Source organism: Gorilla gorilla, chromosome 14, assembly GCF_029281585.2.
Source record: "Gorilla gorilla gorilla isolate KB3781 chromosome 14, NHGRI_mGorGor1-v2.1_pri, whole genome shotgun sequence".
NCBI classification, from domain to species: Eukaryota; Metazoa; Chordata; class Mammalia; order Primates; family Hominidae; genus Gorilla; species Gorilla gorilla.
The window spans coordinates 82,536,448-82,551,973 of NC_073238.2; the positions used below are offsets into that span (position 1 = coordinate 82,536,448).

At 38.3% G+C, this 15,526-nt stretch overlaps 1 long non-coding RNA gene and 1 pseudogene across 1 annotated transcript; both read left to right on the top strand.

Annotated features, from left to right (window-relative positions):
- Positions 1 to 12,379, top strand: LOC129526263 (uncharacterized). The gene is made up of 3 exons (XR_008670892.1): positions 1 to 45; positions 531 to 588; positions 12,254 to 12,379. It is a non-coding gene; the product is annotated as an uncharacterized lncRNA (long non-coding RNA).
- Positions 12,375 to 15,526, top strand: part of LOC115930417 (olfactory receptor 7E24-like) — a 25,641-nt pseudogene continuing 22,489 nt past the window's right edge.

The following is a 15,526-nucleotide window of genomic DNA, read 5'->3' on the forward strand; positions in this document are numbered from 1 at the left end:
CCTTCAGTGCCCAACAGCTGGGACAATTTCTCTAAGGGTTTTGAGGTATGTAGTACTATTTTTTCATGTATTCATCAATAATCTGTTATATTAATTTAATTAAAATCCTATTGTATTTACTACTGTCATTATATCTATTTTACAGCATATTTATATAGGAAGGAGCCTCTTAGGTTATCAGCTGCTTACTGAGAATATGTAATATTATATAATGCGCCAGGGTTTCCCTAACTCAGGGGTCATCAAGCCACAGGGCCACAGACCAGTGACAGTCTGTGACCTGCTAGGAACCAGGCCACTCATCAAGAGAAGAGAGGAGCATGGGCGAGGGAAGCTTCCTCTGTATTTACAGCCACTCCCCATCGCTTGCATTAATGCTGGAGTTCCACCTCCTGTTAAATCAGCTGCAGCATTAGATTCTCACAGGAGCATGAACCCTAATGTGGACTGTGCTGCAAGGGATCTGGGTTGCACGTTCCTTATGAGACTCTAATGCCTGATGATCTGTTACTGTCTCCCACCACCCTCAGATGGGACTGTCTAGTTGCAGGAAGACAAGCTCAGGGATCCCACTGATTCTACATTATGGTGAGTTGTATAATTATTTCATTAAGTATTATGATGTAATAATAATAAGAATGAAGTGCACAAGAAATGTAATGCACTTGAGTCATCCTGAAACCATCCCTTCACCCACATCCCAGTCCATGGAAAATTGTCTTCCACAAAACCCAGTACCTGGTGCCAAAAAGTTTGAGGACCACTGCCCTAAATGTACCAGTTGTTTGACAAGATACATGAAAACTCAATGCTGCTGCCCCCTCCTTTTATTAACAAGATCTGTTATATTAAAGACATTCCCATCAAAGGCTCTCTAGATGCAGGTACGAAAAAAGAGATGAAAAACATCATCATCATATATCATAACTATTTTAAGAATATTACCTCCTTATTAATTTATGCCATTTAATTTTACAAAAAAAAGAATAACTGCATTTTTATGTAATATTTGTTCCACATTAAATACTTATTCATGATACCTTTCTTTAACTGTCACTTCAGGGACTAAAGCATATATTTGGGCATCTAACATCACATTTTGAAAGCAGCACTACTAAAACATTAGGGCAGATTGTCACTATAGAAAAACGGATTATCCACCCAAGTAATAGTGTCATTCATCTAGATTTGAGGTCTGTTGAGGTGTTCATGAAATAAGAGCTAATTTTTTCTCCCTGAGATACCAAACATCTAGATTAAAATGAGGGAAAAAATGGCTACTGATTCCAATGCATCTACAGGTAGAGACACTTTATAAAATTCAGCATTCCTCCTTGGCTCAGGAAATAACGTATTTTTAAAAAATAATTGTATACTTGGATTAATTGGAAGTCTACAGTTTCATTGAACATTGTCAATCTCAGGAATTAAAATATTATGATATAAAATAAAACAGTAGGATTTTCTTGAAAATAATTGAAACCATACTAAATCATGTGTTTTTCTGAATATGCTTTTAGTTATATTGTGGCATCATAATAAAATCTTGTGCCATTTTACAGCCTGTGTTAGAACAAATTACAAAATATCTGCCAAATTTGTGCTGAACTTAAAACTTGCATCAGAAATTATGATTCCCAATAACTATTTAATTAATTTACGTTTGGTGACCTGAGTAAAAAACATGTATATGTAATAATGTTTAATATTTATACTTATGATTTATGGAGCAACTGCTAGTCCTGACTTTATAGGAATTAATAATTTGAACTAAAGATATTTTGCTGTCTGATAACCTCAAAATTGACATAGTAGCTGTTTTGAATTTTACACACATAGAAGATCATAGTTTAGTTGTCATATCTTTTACATAGTTAATCCCTACTATTTCAAACTTCAGTCATTATCCCCTCGGGTATTCAAATTTTACCAGATGTACCTATATTAGTCAGAATATTGATGCTCAAAGATGTACAAACCTAATCCCCAGAAACAGTAAATATGTTACATTACATGGCAAATAGAAATAGGATTGCAGATAGAATTAAAATTGCTTACCAGCCTGGCACAGTGGCTCACGCCACTGGGATTACAAAGTACTGTAATCCCAGTACTTTGGGAGGCCGAGGGGGGCAGATCACGAGGTCAGGAGATCGAGACCATCCTGGCTAACACAGTGAAACCCCATCTTTACTAAAAATACAAAAATTAGCTGGGCGTGGTGGCGGACGCCTGTAATCCCAGCTACTGAGGAGGCTGAGGCAGGAGAATCGCTTGAACACGGGAGGCAGAGATTATGATGAGCCAAGATCGCGCAACTGCACCCTAACCTGGCGACAGAACGAGACTGTCTCAAAAAGAAAAAAAAAAAAAGAAAAAGAAAAAAAAAGAAAAAATTTGCTTACCCAGCTGTCCTTAAAATTTGGAGATTATTTTAGAGTATCTATGTAGGCTGGATGTAAACAAAGGGACCTGTAAAGTGGAAGAAGGAGACAGAAGAGGAGGTGAGAGTAATGTGATGTGAGAACTGGACCCACTGTTGCTGGTTTTGAAGATGAAAAAGTGATCATGCATGTTAGTGACCTTCGAAAGATGGAAAGGGCAAGGAAATGGATTATTTCTTAGAGCTTCCAGAAGGAATGCTGCCCTAACGAAACCTTGACTTTAGCCCAGTGAAACTCATTTCAAACTTCTGACTCACAAAACTAAGTTAAAAGTTAGTGTTATAATCCTCTAAGATTTGGTAGTGTGTTGCACAGCAGAGAACACTAAAAGAGTACCATAACATTTAATTAGTAAACTTGGAGATATTTTTGATGGTTCTATTGCTTTAGAAAAGCTAATGTCTTTTCTCTATGAATTGTTAGGAGCTTCGTGATAGAGAAATTTTTATCTTTTCTTTATCTTCACCCTACCATGTGACTTGTACAGAGCAGGCCCCTGGCAGATATTTTTTGAAATGCTTTACATAATGTGACTGTGAAACTCGATAGAACTAAAAGTTATACGTAGTTTAGAAGACAAGTTTATTGGTATATTTGCCAAAAACTGCCTGAGCAGAAACAAATGAAATGCAAGTGGTAATTCATGACGTTCGACCAGTATTTTTTCTTTCCCTGTGAATACATTTTAAAAATACACATCAATATTAGTTCACACATATACGTTTTTATACTATTATATAAAATGAGATGATTTTAATTATATTCATGGCAGCAGCAGCCCTTCTTAAGTGGCCGCTGCCATGATGCCAGCTGCAGTGGCGGAGGTGCAGCCAGGGCTACGTGCTCCACGGCGCTGGCAGGAGCCAGGAACAGGTGGAAGCCCCACCCCCAACCAAGTTGGGAGGGTGGAAGCTTCAGGCTCCCTGGCACAGGTGCAGCCACCCAGTCGTGACTCTGAACCCAGGCCTCCCTATGCTATTGGGGTCTGGGAGCAGGCAGGAGCCCTTGCCTCCTGGGCACAGCTGCAGCTGCCCAGCTGCTGCTGCAGACTCAGGAATCCCTTCACCTCTGCACTCTTGGGGGCCTAGGAAGCCTCCCTTCCCCCATAGTATCAGAAGTGCCTAATCCTGCTGCCTGGCCTCTTCCTGCTCTTGGTGCTTGCTCCGATTTCAGAGCAAATTGAGGCCAAGCCTGGGTGCTGTTGCAACCCACCAGGTGTGTGCACACTCAGAGAAGATCTGACATGCCAGCTCTCTGCCACCTCAGCCCCCTCTGGACGTTAGGTACTGATGAGCATGAGAGGGAGGCTAAGGGGGTGCTGAGAGCAGCTTGGTGTGGGTCTGCAGGCACCCCTTGGCACAAACAGCCTAGGTGCCATGGGCATATTGGATGGCAGGTTAATGGTGGCAGGAGGCAGACAGGCTCCTGGGCAGAAAGGGACAGGTCCCTGGTGAAACCCCATCTTCAGGCCAGAAAGGGCCTGAGGCCTGCGGGCCAGGCTGCCAGTTCTGTGGACCAGAGTGAGAACTTACGGTGCTTTTTCTGGGCGTGCCCATGGCTGCCCATAGACCAATCAGCATGCACTTCCTCCCTTCTGAGGTCCATAAAAATGCCAGACTCAGCCAGACTCAAGCAGATGATGGGACAACCTGCCTGCACAGAGGAACTGCCCACTGTGGGTCTCCTCTCTGCTGGGAGCTAGCTACTCACTAGGATGACCTGCGTGCGGGGAGGAAAAGACCCACTGCAGGTCTTCTCTGAGCTGTTTTGCAGTTCAATGAAGCACCTTTTCACCTGGATCATCTCACTTGTCTGTTTACTTCATTCTTCCTAGATGTGGGAAAAGAACTCAAGACTCGCCAAATTGCAGGGCTGAAAGTGCTGTAACACAAACAGGGCTGAAACAGGCCCCTTACTTGCCACATTGTAGGCGATGAGAGAAAGAAAAGAGAGAAGAGCTGTGACCCTTTGGGGAGCCCAGACCTAGCAGCTCCCCAAGCCAGGGCTGTGACACTCTCTTTGGGGCTCTGCAGTTCCTGGCATCTCCAAGTTTCTGGACACCACCACGTTCCCTGGTGCTTGCAATGGAAACTGCTTGCTGTATTCGTGGTCCAGCCACAGCATCAAAGGGAGGTGGCACCCATGCTGGTGCCTGGAGCCGCCCACCCTGCCACAGCCAGTGTACTTGACTGTAAGCAGTGACCAGACCCCACACTCACTTGCTCTTGCACCCCTAGTCGCTCCACGCCTGGCTCGCCCTTAGCAGGCATGGGATCTGGGCAGGTAGCGCAAGCCAAGTGCAACCTGTCAGAGCAACTGGGCTTAACGAGCCCAGTGGGCCTGAGCAAAACTTAGGCAAAGGCAACACTGGCCACCGAGGTATCTGGCTGGTGAAGTGACAACCCTAGGATCCTGTGACCATATGACCTGTTGATTTGTGCATCATCTCTTCTATACATCCTTCATAAAATAAGGATACTATTACTCTTGCTGACTTACTTTTTTATACTCACTGATGTTGAAAATTTATATATAGCATTATGAAAAGCCACATGTTAGCATTAACCAGCAACAATTATTTATTTATTCAATTCCCCTTGAATTGATTGGCTTTTTCCTAAATATATCTAAATAAACATAACTTACCTTCAGCTTAATTTTGCCTCTGCTCCTGAAATGTGCTCTCATGTGCAACAAAATAATTTTGATGTCATTTATCTGAAATATTTGATACGTTTTCATTGTTCACAACTTATAAAAACAGAAAAATAAAATGACAGAACCACTTCTATGCTATATGCCTCCTCTCACATTTGATCACTTCTTCAATGACTTCCTCTAAATCTTTCTTCGTAATTCCTCTTACCCTCTTGTCTGAGTTCATTTGGGCTACTATAACAGAATACCATAGGCTGGCTAGCTTATAAACAACATAAATTTATTTCTCACAGTTCTGGAGACTGAGAAGTCCAAGATGAAGGTGACAAAAGATTTGGTGTCTGGTGAGGGACCACTTCAATGGCCATCTTCTTGCTGTAACCTCACATGTTGGAGGGGGCAGTGGAGTTCTCTGGAGTCTCTCTCGTAAAGGCCCTAATTCTATCTATGAGGGCTCCACGCTCATGACCTAATCACCTTCCAAAGGCCCCACCTCCTGATACCATTATATTGTGGGTTGGGATTTAAACATATGAATTTTGAGGGAACACAAATTTGCAGTACCTCCTAAATATTTAGACTTTTTCTCTTACTTTCAATATTTTGCACTGCACAGTTTTAAGTATATTTAGTTAACGGCAAAATGGAATTTATTTCCTCACATTTGCCTCTTTTTTATGTAATCATATCATGATATCATCTGCTTTGTTTATGTAGAGAAGAATTCTATATACCATTTTAGAAGATACTGAGTGGACTTAATCAGTACAACTGTGTTGCATTAACTTTTATATAAGCCAAATTCCTGAAATTATATATGTGCATGCATACACACACACAGACTCTTACAGCCTTTGAGGAACGGTTGAACATATGGACATGTCATTCCGAAACTCGTCAGACCTGGGAATAGAAATTGTTTTACAACATTGTTGTCTTCCTTTCTTATATCTAGAAATATTATAGAGTTAGTAGTGTTAACTCTTTCATGTAAATTTTTATAACCATAGTATACATATGGAAAAAATTCCGGTTTTTTAAACCAAATATAGCTTACTTATATACTTAAACTAGGCAGAGAAAACTTTACTGAGAAGTCAATCTTTTCCACTCTCAACTGCTTTGATAATAATGTGTGTCATATTAATAACAACTTGCTTTTTGAGTATTCACTTTAGTTATTTCAGTGTTACCTGCATTATCTTGGAAGCACATGGACTATAATCACTCTGGGGGACTTAACTCCCTGTCTTTACTGGATTTAAGTGACACTTCACTTACTTCTCTACTTTAAATTTCATTTATAATGGGGTTAACATCGGTGGTCTCATAATTATATAACTTCTTTATACCCATACTCTGCTTACTGACCATCAATATTATAACATTCCTTTACTGCATTCAGTTATTTAAGAAATGGTTGCTGAATTTCTGGGTCTACTTAACTTTATTTCATCACTGTCAACCTCCTCAAATACCTAGTCAATCCCACTTGGCCTATTTGCTAGACCTCCTGGGCATGAATTTCTTTCATCAAATTGGCTACCATGCCCTCTGCAAGAAGGTATACTGACATGTAATTTGTTCACTGTCCTCTGTTGTCATGTGCTAATTTCAGAGAGTGTTGCTCTACTTGTCCTATATGGCCCCACAGCTCAGAATCTAAAAAAAGCTATAGAGCTGGCTTCACGAATGTGTGACCTTTGCAGTTGTACTGTGCTTGATTTAATGCTCTGTTTTTGCTGCTTTGAATTTCTTAATTGAATTTCAGTCCAACGTCTTAATTTCTGGAAAGGGTCTTTGTCTGAACAAAGGCAATGGATCATGTGCATGAAAGGAGGTGATCCATGTAACATCCGTGTCTGCCATTCCTTGCCAACCCATTCAACTATAGCACTTGTGACACCCCATAAGCACAGAGTTTTGTAAGCACTCAAAATGTTTAGAACTTGAGCAAGCCACAAAGCCAGCACAAAGTACAAGAAAGCCTACATTTTCCACTCAAATCATAACTTATTCCAAACACAGAAAGTGATAGCATTCTACCAAATGTGAATCACCAGGCAACTCTACAATATTCTTTCTTACTTGTGCTACTTCCTTGGATAGCCTATGACTTATATTAAAAACAATGACATGGGAGGAGAAAGATGAGGAAATCCATAATCCCTTTTTTCAATCATTCCTTAATCATCAGTAAGTTTGAAGTAGAGAGAGTTGGTAGAATATGCATGTATCATAATTACAAGAAGCACAATTCAGCCAGTGTTGTGCAGCATTTCTGCCGTTTTGTTAACAATAAAGCAGATAGTTGTGTTTGAGCTGTGAAATACTAATTATGGGCTGGGTGTAGTATCTCATGCCTGTAATCACAACATTTTGGAAGGCCAAGGTGGGAGGATCACTTGAGCCCAGGAATTTGAGCAGCCTAGGCAACATAGTGAGAACCTGTCTCTACAAAATAAATAAATAAATGAATAAATAAAATTAACTGGGTGTGGTGGCACACGTCTGTGGTCCCAGCTACTCTGGAGGCTGAGGCAGAAAGATTGCTGGAGCCCAGGAGTTAGAGGTGAGGTGAGGCTGCAGTGACCTATGATCACACCACTATACTCAGGCTTGGGAGACAGAGCAAGGCCCTGACTAAAAAGGGGAAAAAAGAAAGAAATATGAATTGTATATTTTGGGTAATTTTGCATACAAGTTAAGTATTTTATATTTGCCTTTAAAATTGTATTGTACAATATAAAAATAAATGGCTAATTCAAGCTAATAAATAAATTTTTATTTTACCTTACTTAGAAAAATATTAAATCACAGTGAGTCAAGAAGGAGCCAATGAAAGAAAAAACCTTTATGTTTTAATATTTTAATAACACTATTTTTGCTTTTTGAATAAGATATCCCAATTTTCAATTTGTATTATTTCCTGCAAATTATCTAGCCACCCCTGAATGGCAGTGTACTATTAAAAATGGAGTTTGCTTTTAGAAACATCAAGACTTAGGATTGACTCATAGCTTGTCTCTGTGGTTGTGTGTACATCGATAAACTACTTAACTTGAATACCTGGGTTATTCTTGAGGTATTCTTGAGGTAGAGATAATAACAATCTCCTTTAAGAGTCTCTGTAATAGAGTAAGATGCATGATTTCCCTAACAGAGTGAAGATCAGGTGCACTCTTAACTGGATATGTTTTCTTACCTCTAGTTTGTTTCTCTGGGTCTTCTGAGTATCATTCACTTAAGAATTGACCCAACAAAATCAAGTTGCATTCTAATGTTTAGTGATGTAGGTGTGATGCATGAGAAAAGTCCCATCAACCTACCTTGCTGTCTGCTTTCAAAGGCAAGAGGGAACTAAACCTTCTATCATAAAATGAGAACAACAATAAAAGAGCCAGGTTTCTATCCAGATTTCTATTGGGTCTCACTCCTTTGTCATACTTCAGGAGTCCCTTGTAATAGAACAAGGACAACACAAATGTGACCTTTCTCTCCTGTGCTCCCAGCACCAGATACGTGTAGATTTTAATGTCAGACATTTAAAAGCTATGCTCCAGTTTGGAAAGCTGAAGCCAAATACTTTCATCCTCAAAATATGTTCCTCTATACACACTACTTCCTTCTTTCTAGAGCTTACCCAACATAAGGGCTTTCTCTCATCTCTAAGTAAGATTGTGCTTACATTTACATAGTCTTTCACCTCAATGAAATAGAAATTCAGCATTTTCGGAAACAGATTAAGCTGAAAAGATTTTGTTTCCTATCAAATATGATAGCAAGGAACATTCAGGTATTGATCAATCTTCCCTTGCTTTCTGCCTACCTGAGAGATTCTTCAACTGTCCAAATCCTGGTGAACTCCACATATGAATGTATCTTTAGGAAATAGAGGTTGACCTTGTAGAAATTGTCTATTATGCAGGTAAGACTATACTCTGAAGAACATTTGGACAAGTTTGAAAAGTAGGAGAAATGTAAGTGCTCTGGCAACTGTGATCTCAGAGGAAGAGGGCCATTTTACTGGTTATCTGAAAACATTGTATAATCATTTCTCTTGTTATCAATATATAATTTAGTTTGAAAAGGAGTAAACAGAGCTAGGCATGCTTGAAAACATCAGCCTCAGATAATTGAGCCCTTCCTCTGCCCGCTTCCCAGCTATTCTATCCCTTGCCACTCTCTTTGCCATGCCCTCAAGCATGGGAACACAGCAATACCAGGAATCTTAGGCCTTATAAAGGAGATTCTGTGGGGAAGACTTTTCATAAAATCCTCATGTATTTCTCCTCTATTACTAGGTTCACAACCTTCCATGTCTAATCTCCACCAAAGAAAAATGAAACATTAATTATGTATAATAAGCATAAGTAGGAGCCAAAAATATTTGTTAATTATATTAAGAGGTTGTTCATATGTTGTAAGAAATAAAATAACTCATGTATTTTCAGATATAAATTTTCATATCATATCCTGTATATAAAGAAACTAAAATATAATAATAGAAGAAGGACATTTTATCCATGATATGGTTTGGGTGTGTGTCTCCTTCAAATCTCACGTTGAGACATGATCCCCAGTGTTGAAGGTGGGACCTGGTAGGGGATGTTTGGGTCATAGGGGTGGACCCCTCATGAATGGCTTGGTGTCGCCCTCATGGTAATGAGTGAGTTCTCATTCTGCGTTCACATTAAATCTGGATGTTTAAAAGAGTGTGGCACCTCCCTCCTCTCTCTGTTGCTCCCTCTCTCACCATGTGATACGCCTGCTCCCACTTCATCTTCTGCCATGATTGAAAGCTTCCTGATGCCCTTGTCAGGAGCAGATACCATCACTATGCTATGCCATTACTATGTTTCTTGTACTGCCTGCAGAACCATGAGCCAAATACATCATTACCCAGCCTCAGGAATTTTTTTATGGCAGTTTAAAACAGATTAATACAATCCCAGTTGGCCAAATCAGCAAAATCAACCCAAGCAGCCAAATATCTCATGTTGAAATGGTACTAAAATTTAGTTTTTCTGACCTACGGCTTGGTTCTAAGTTTGAGATAATATCTTGAGTCATATGTATGAATACATATTGATATAGACACATTGTACAAATATAACATTTGATTTTATATTTTAAATCTTTTGTTGATTTGTGTATACAACATTTTTTAGTATGTGAAAAAATTTGACATATACGAAATTAAACTTGCATGTGCCAATGAGTGCTAAAAATACAAGATTTTTTAAATAAAAGTGTATCTTTCAGGAACAGTATACGATTCCTTTCACGATCTTCAATTAAACTACCAACAGAAATTTTCTGAGATGTTAATGTGCCAGTTTCTCTTATCTTTTGTTTGTGCTTTCAAGTAAGACTTTATTTTCTCTCCTTTAGAATGCCATCATGAATGCAGATATATGAAGACACTCAACTTTGAATCAAATATGTCAAAATATATTCTATTAACTTTGTCTTTCTCTCATTTTAGAAATGATGTATAACTTTTACTCTGAGGGAATAATATGTCATCATTCCTCAACATATCATATTATGTGTTTTCTATTAGGTTAATTTTGGAATAATAATATGAAGAATAAAATTAAAATTTGAGTGACAACAGGTGTGTAAATAATAGCCCAGTACCATCATGCAATATTCCAACTGGCAGAAAATTGGTATGAGACAAGTACTTTTAGAGAAAACATGAGCTTGTCAATCAGAATGCCTTTCCTGTTTCATGAGAAGCCTGTTTTGGCTACCTTAGAAATCTTCCGATATACAAGTATCAGTCTACTAATTTTAATTTTAACAAAGCTCTAGAAAGTCTATCAAAAGATACATATATCATCAGTATCAAAATTATATTCTCAATATTATGTAGGTACTTTTCTGTCAGATTTGAGAATTTGTTGCAGACTTCTGTGGAAAAATTGAGATCGCCTTGAACTATTGAGCAGGTTTGTTTTAGGAAGGTACTGCAAAAAAACACCTTTTTCCTCCCTAAATTAATAGAACTGACATTGATAGGCAAGCAGAGTATTTTAAAAGCCAAGAATAGCAGTGCCTAAAAACTTTGATATTATCTAGCACATCATTTTAACTTCACAGAAAATAAAACTGAGATTCACAAATATAATGATTAACCCAATACCAATCACCTAGTATGGGCTCAATAAATATGATTTGCTAATATTTTGAAAATTTCACCAATTTTCACATGTTAAAAGTAATATGCAGAACACTGTGCTGGGAATTCTGGGGGCTACAGAGGAAACAAAGCAATATCTATTTCCAAGAATGAAATGACATTTACATAAACAACAGAACATTAAGTCATCGAACAGACATCTATTGTGTCCTTACAATGTAGTTAGCATTGTGTGAGTTAATGATGGAGTGATAGTGAACACAGCAGTCATGTGCATAGTTTTCTGGAATTTAGAGCCAGTTGAGAGAAATTTGGTTAACAACTGAATATATAAAAATATATAATTACACATTAAGGTAGGTGCTTTGAAGAAAACATGACATAAGAGAACATATTAAAGGGAACCTAAATCATACTAAAGTTTAGGGAAGCTTTCTTTCAAAAATGATCATAGACTTTTACCTGAAAGGGGTCTCAATGCAGACCACAAGACAGGGTTCTTCAATATTGCACAAGAAAGAACTCAGGGTGAGTCGACAGAGTAAAATGAAATCAAGATTATTAAAGAAGTAAAGAAACAAAAGAATGGCTACTGCATAGGCACAGCAGTTTCGAGGGCTGTTAGTTGTCCATTTTTATGGTTTTTTGTTGGTCATATGCTAAACAACGGATGGATTTAAAAAGTTAAAAATTTTAAAAGTTACCTGTGTGGTCTAAAAAGGAGAGACCTTCAGTTCTGACAACTCCCTTTAAAAACGGGTGGGGAGTTCCCAGAACTGAGGATACCTCCCCTTTTAGACCATATAGGAGAACTTCCAGACATTGCCATGGCATTTGGAAACTATCATGGTGCTGGTGGGGGTGGCTTTTAGCATGCAAATGCATTATAATTAGCGTTTAATGAACAGTGAAGACTGCCAGAGGTTGCTTTCATTGCCATGTTGGTTTTCGGTGGGTTTTGCCTAGCTTCTTTACCACATCCAGGTTTTTTTTTTTTATACAGGGTCTTACTCTTTCATCCAGACTGGAGTGCAAGGGCATGATCTCAGCTCACTGCGCAAACTCCGCCTCCCAGGCTCAAGTAATTCTCCCGCCTCAGCCTCCCGAATAACTGAGACTACAAGCCCGCACCACTACCGCCCAGCTAATTTTTGTATTTTTAGTAGAGACGGGGTTTCACCATGTTGACCAGGCTGGTCTCGAACTCCTGACCTCAAATAATCCACCCGTCTCAGCCTCTCAAAGTTGTGGGATTACAGGAATGAACCAACGTGCCCGGCTCATCTTGTTTCATCAGTGTGGTCTTTGTGACCTATATCTTTTGAAACCAGTCCTGCTGACCTCCTGTCTTAACTTGTGACTAACAAAGCCTAGCCTCCTGGAAATGCATCTCAGCAGGTCTCAGCCTCATTTTTACCCCTCCCCCTATTCAAGATGAAGTCACCCTGGTTCAAATGCCTGACAGACTAAGATCTAAAACAAAACAAAACAAACACAGGTATGATCCTGAAACAGGAGAAAATGTTGTATGCTTTAAAATTTATAAAAAGATCGATGTGGCCAGATCTTAGAAAAACATGAAGAGGTTGACATGAGATGGGGATGGAAGATGGATGGGGATGGGGAGAGTTTACCTAGGGCATATCCATAGCATGAATTTTCTTTAAGTTCAAAAACCATGATGGATGATCTTAATCCAACTCATACTTTGTTGTTAAAAAATATATCACTATTATGAGTTTCAGTATTTGTTTTTTCCATCTTTCATCTGGCCTTAGAACTCAGCCTTAATGCTAGCTCAGTTCTTTTCTAATACAGATTTGGGAAGACTTCATAGAGCAATCAGATGTCAAGAACTAACCCCCCATTCCTCCACACACCTACACGCTTTGATATCTAAGTGAAATAAGACCAAAATAAGTTTTACCTTTAATTTGTCCTTTTGGTCAGGCTAGCCCTGCCTATTGTTACCTCAGTCTAATCTTTTAAATTTGATGAATTTATCAATATAACATACTAAGTAACTACCCAAAGTTGAACAACAATAATGATTCTTAATATATGTTTTGAAATTAACACAACTCATTGGTATTGAGGTGCTATTTCATGTAGTAAAGCCAGAGATGCCAGGGATATGACTCTTGCATTGGCGGAGTTATCTCTACTTCTTAATAGATATCTTAGCAAGCGTTAAACATAATTGATTTTTTAAAAGTATTGTATTTGTCTATTTTCACATTGCTATAAAGAAATACCCAACACTGGGTAATTTATAAAGGAAAGAGGTTTAATTGACTCATAGCTCCACATGGCTGGGGAGGCCTCAGAAAACCTACAATTATGGCTGAAGGTGAAGGGTAAGCAAGAATCTTCTTCACGTGGTGGCAGAAGAGAGAAGTGCAAACGGGAAATGTCAGATGTTTATAAAACCATCAGATCTCGTAAGAACTAGCTCATTATCAGGAGAACAGCATGGGGGAAACTGTTGCCATGATCCAATCACTTCCCTCCCTCTACAAGTGGGGATTCCAATTCAAGATGAGATTTGGGTGGGAACACAGAGCTAAACTTATTAGACATCAATCTTATTATTTCTGGGCCTGGTTCCAACACTCCCATGCAAATTGTTAAGCTTTGATGAGTATTTTAGGCTGATGCCAAAATTTGCACTGAAATTTTTGTAATGATCTTCATAGTTCCTTCCACACTCGTGTCCTGATTTATTAATACAGATAAATGGCATTCCAAACTGGGATTTGGCATCATGGTATAACAGAATATTTAAGTGAGGAAAAAAGCCATGGAGGGTTAACAGTCATCTTACTGATTCAGTCATAGAGAACAACTTTGAAGATGGGGGAGAAAGCCACAACCATGCACTTATCTGCTTCCAATGATAGTTCTATTCATGAGCAAGCAAAATCTTATCAATGTGGAGGTGTCAATAAAACAGTTTTGAAGGTGAGTTTGGGACAATTAAAGAGAGAGCTCAAGAGCTTGATTGTGACTCCTCTCACAGAGACCTATGTTAATACACCTTTAATTCTCTGTTAATCCATTAGGATATGTCTTAAAACTCTCTCAGATTTTATTCACATGCTTGAAGGTCTCTGTTTCTCCAGCCTACAACTTCCAATATACTTACAAAATTAGGAAATATCATCTTCATTTACTTTATTGTACTATAATTAAAATTAATAAAAATTAGTTTTATAGTTAAATTAAACAATCCGAAGTTTTATAGGGAAAAAAGTCAAAGTACCACCGATTTCCCATCTATTATCAATCCAGTGTACAGACTACATAGGAGTGAACGCTGTCAATACTTTGGTGTGTGATGATGTTGTACTTTGAAACCTTTTCTTGCATGCATGCACAAATTATGTATGTGTGCAGTCATGAGTGTGTCTCTATAATTTTTCTTGTTATTTTGTTATGAGAATTTTCAGATGTAAAGAAAATTTTAGGGACCAGGCGCGATGGTTCATGCATGTAATTCCAACATTTTGGGAGGCTGAGGTGGGTGGATCACTTGAGGTCAGGAGTTTGATACCAGCCTGGGTGACAGAGTGAGACTGTCTCAGAAAAAAATAAAAAGAAAATTTGGAAAAAGTTCTAAACAACTGACATTATGCTATGTTTGCTTTATTACATGTCTATCTGTCATGTCTTTATCCTCCAGCCCTCTGTCAAATCATTTTACCCTTTCAATGCATTTTAAGCTATGATGCAGATATCAGTATAACTTATCCTTAAACATTTCGGCATGCAAATCATTACTCAGGGTTCAATATCTAGTCACTATCCTTTCTTTTATAATTTTAAAAGTAAGATCTATTAATGCATAATTTATATACAGTAAGACTTACTCTTTTAAGATGTATAGTTCTATGAAGTTTGACATTTCTGTCAAACTCAAGTTGTAGGATTTTCCCATTACCCCCAAAAGTTCCCCTGCTATCTCTTTGTATTTAGTTATTTTCCCCATTCTTAGCTCTAGCAATCACTCTTCATTTTTTTTTCTTTTCATTTTTTGTTGCTGGGTCAAATAAATGAAGTCATAGGGTATCTATGTGCTTTGCCACATTCTGAAATATGAACTTTGTATTCCCTAAAATAGGCTTGTGTAAAATTCATTCTTTCATTTTCAGTAATCTGTTAAAATTTCCTTTTAAATTCTTTCTGTTCAATTCTGCTTTCCACTTGAATCCCGTTCTGTTTTCATACCACTACCTACTTTTTACATTTAAGTAAGATCTCCATTACAATAGGATAA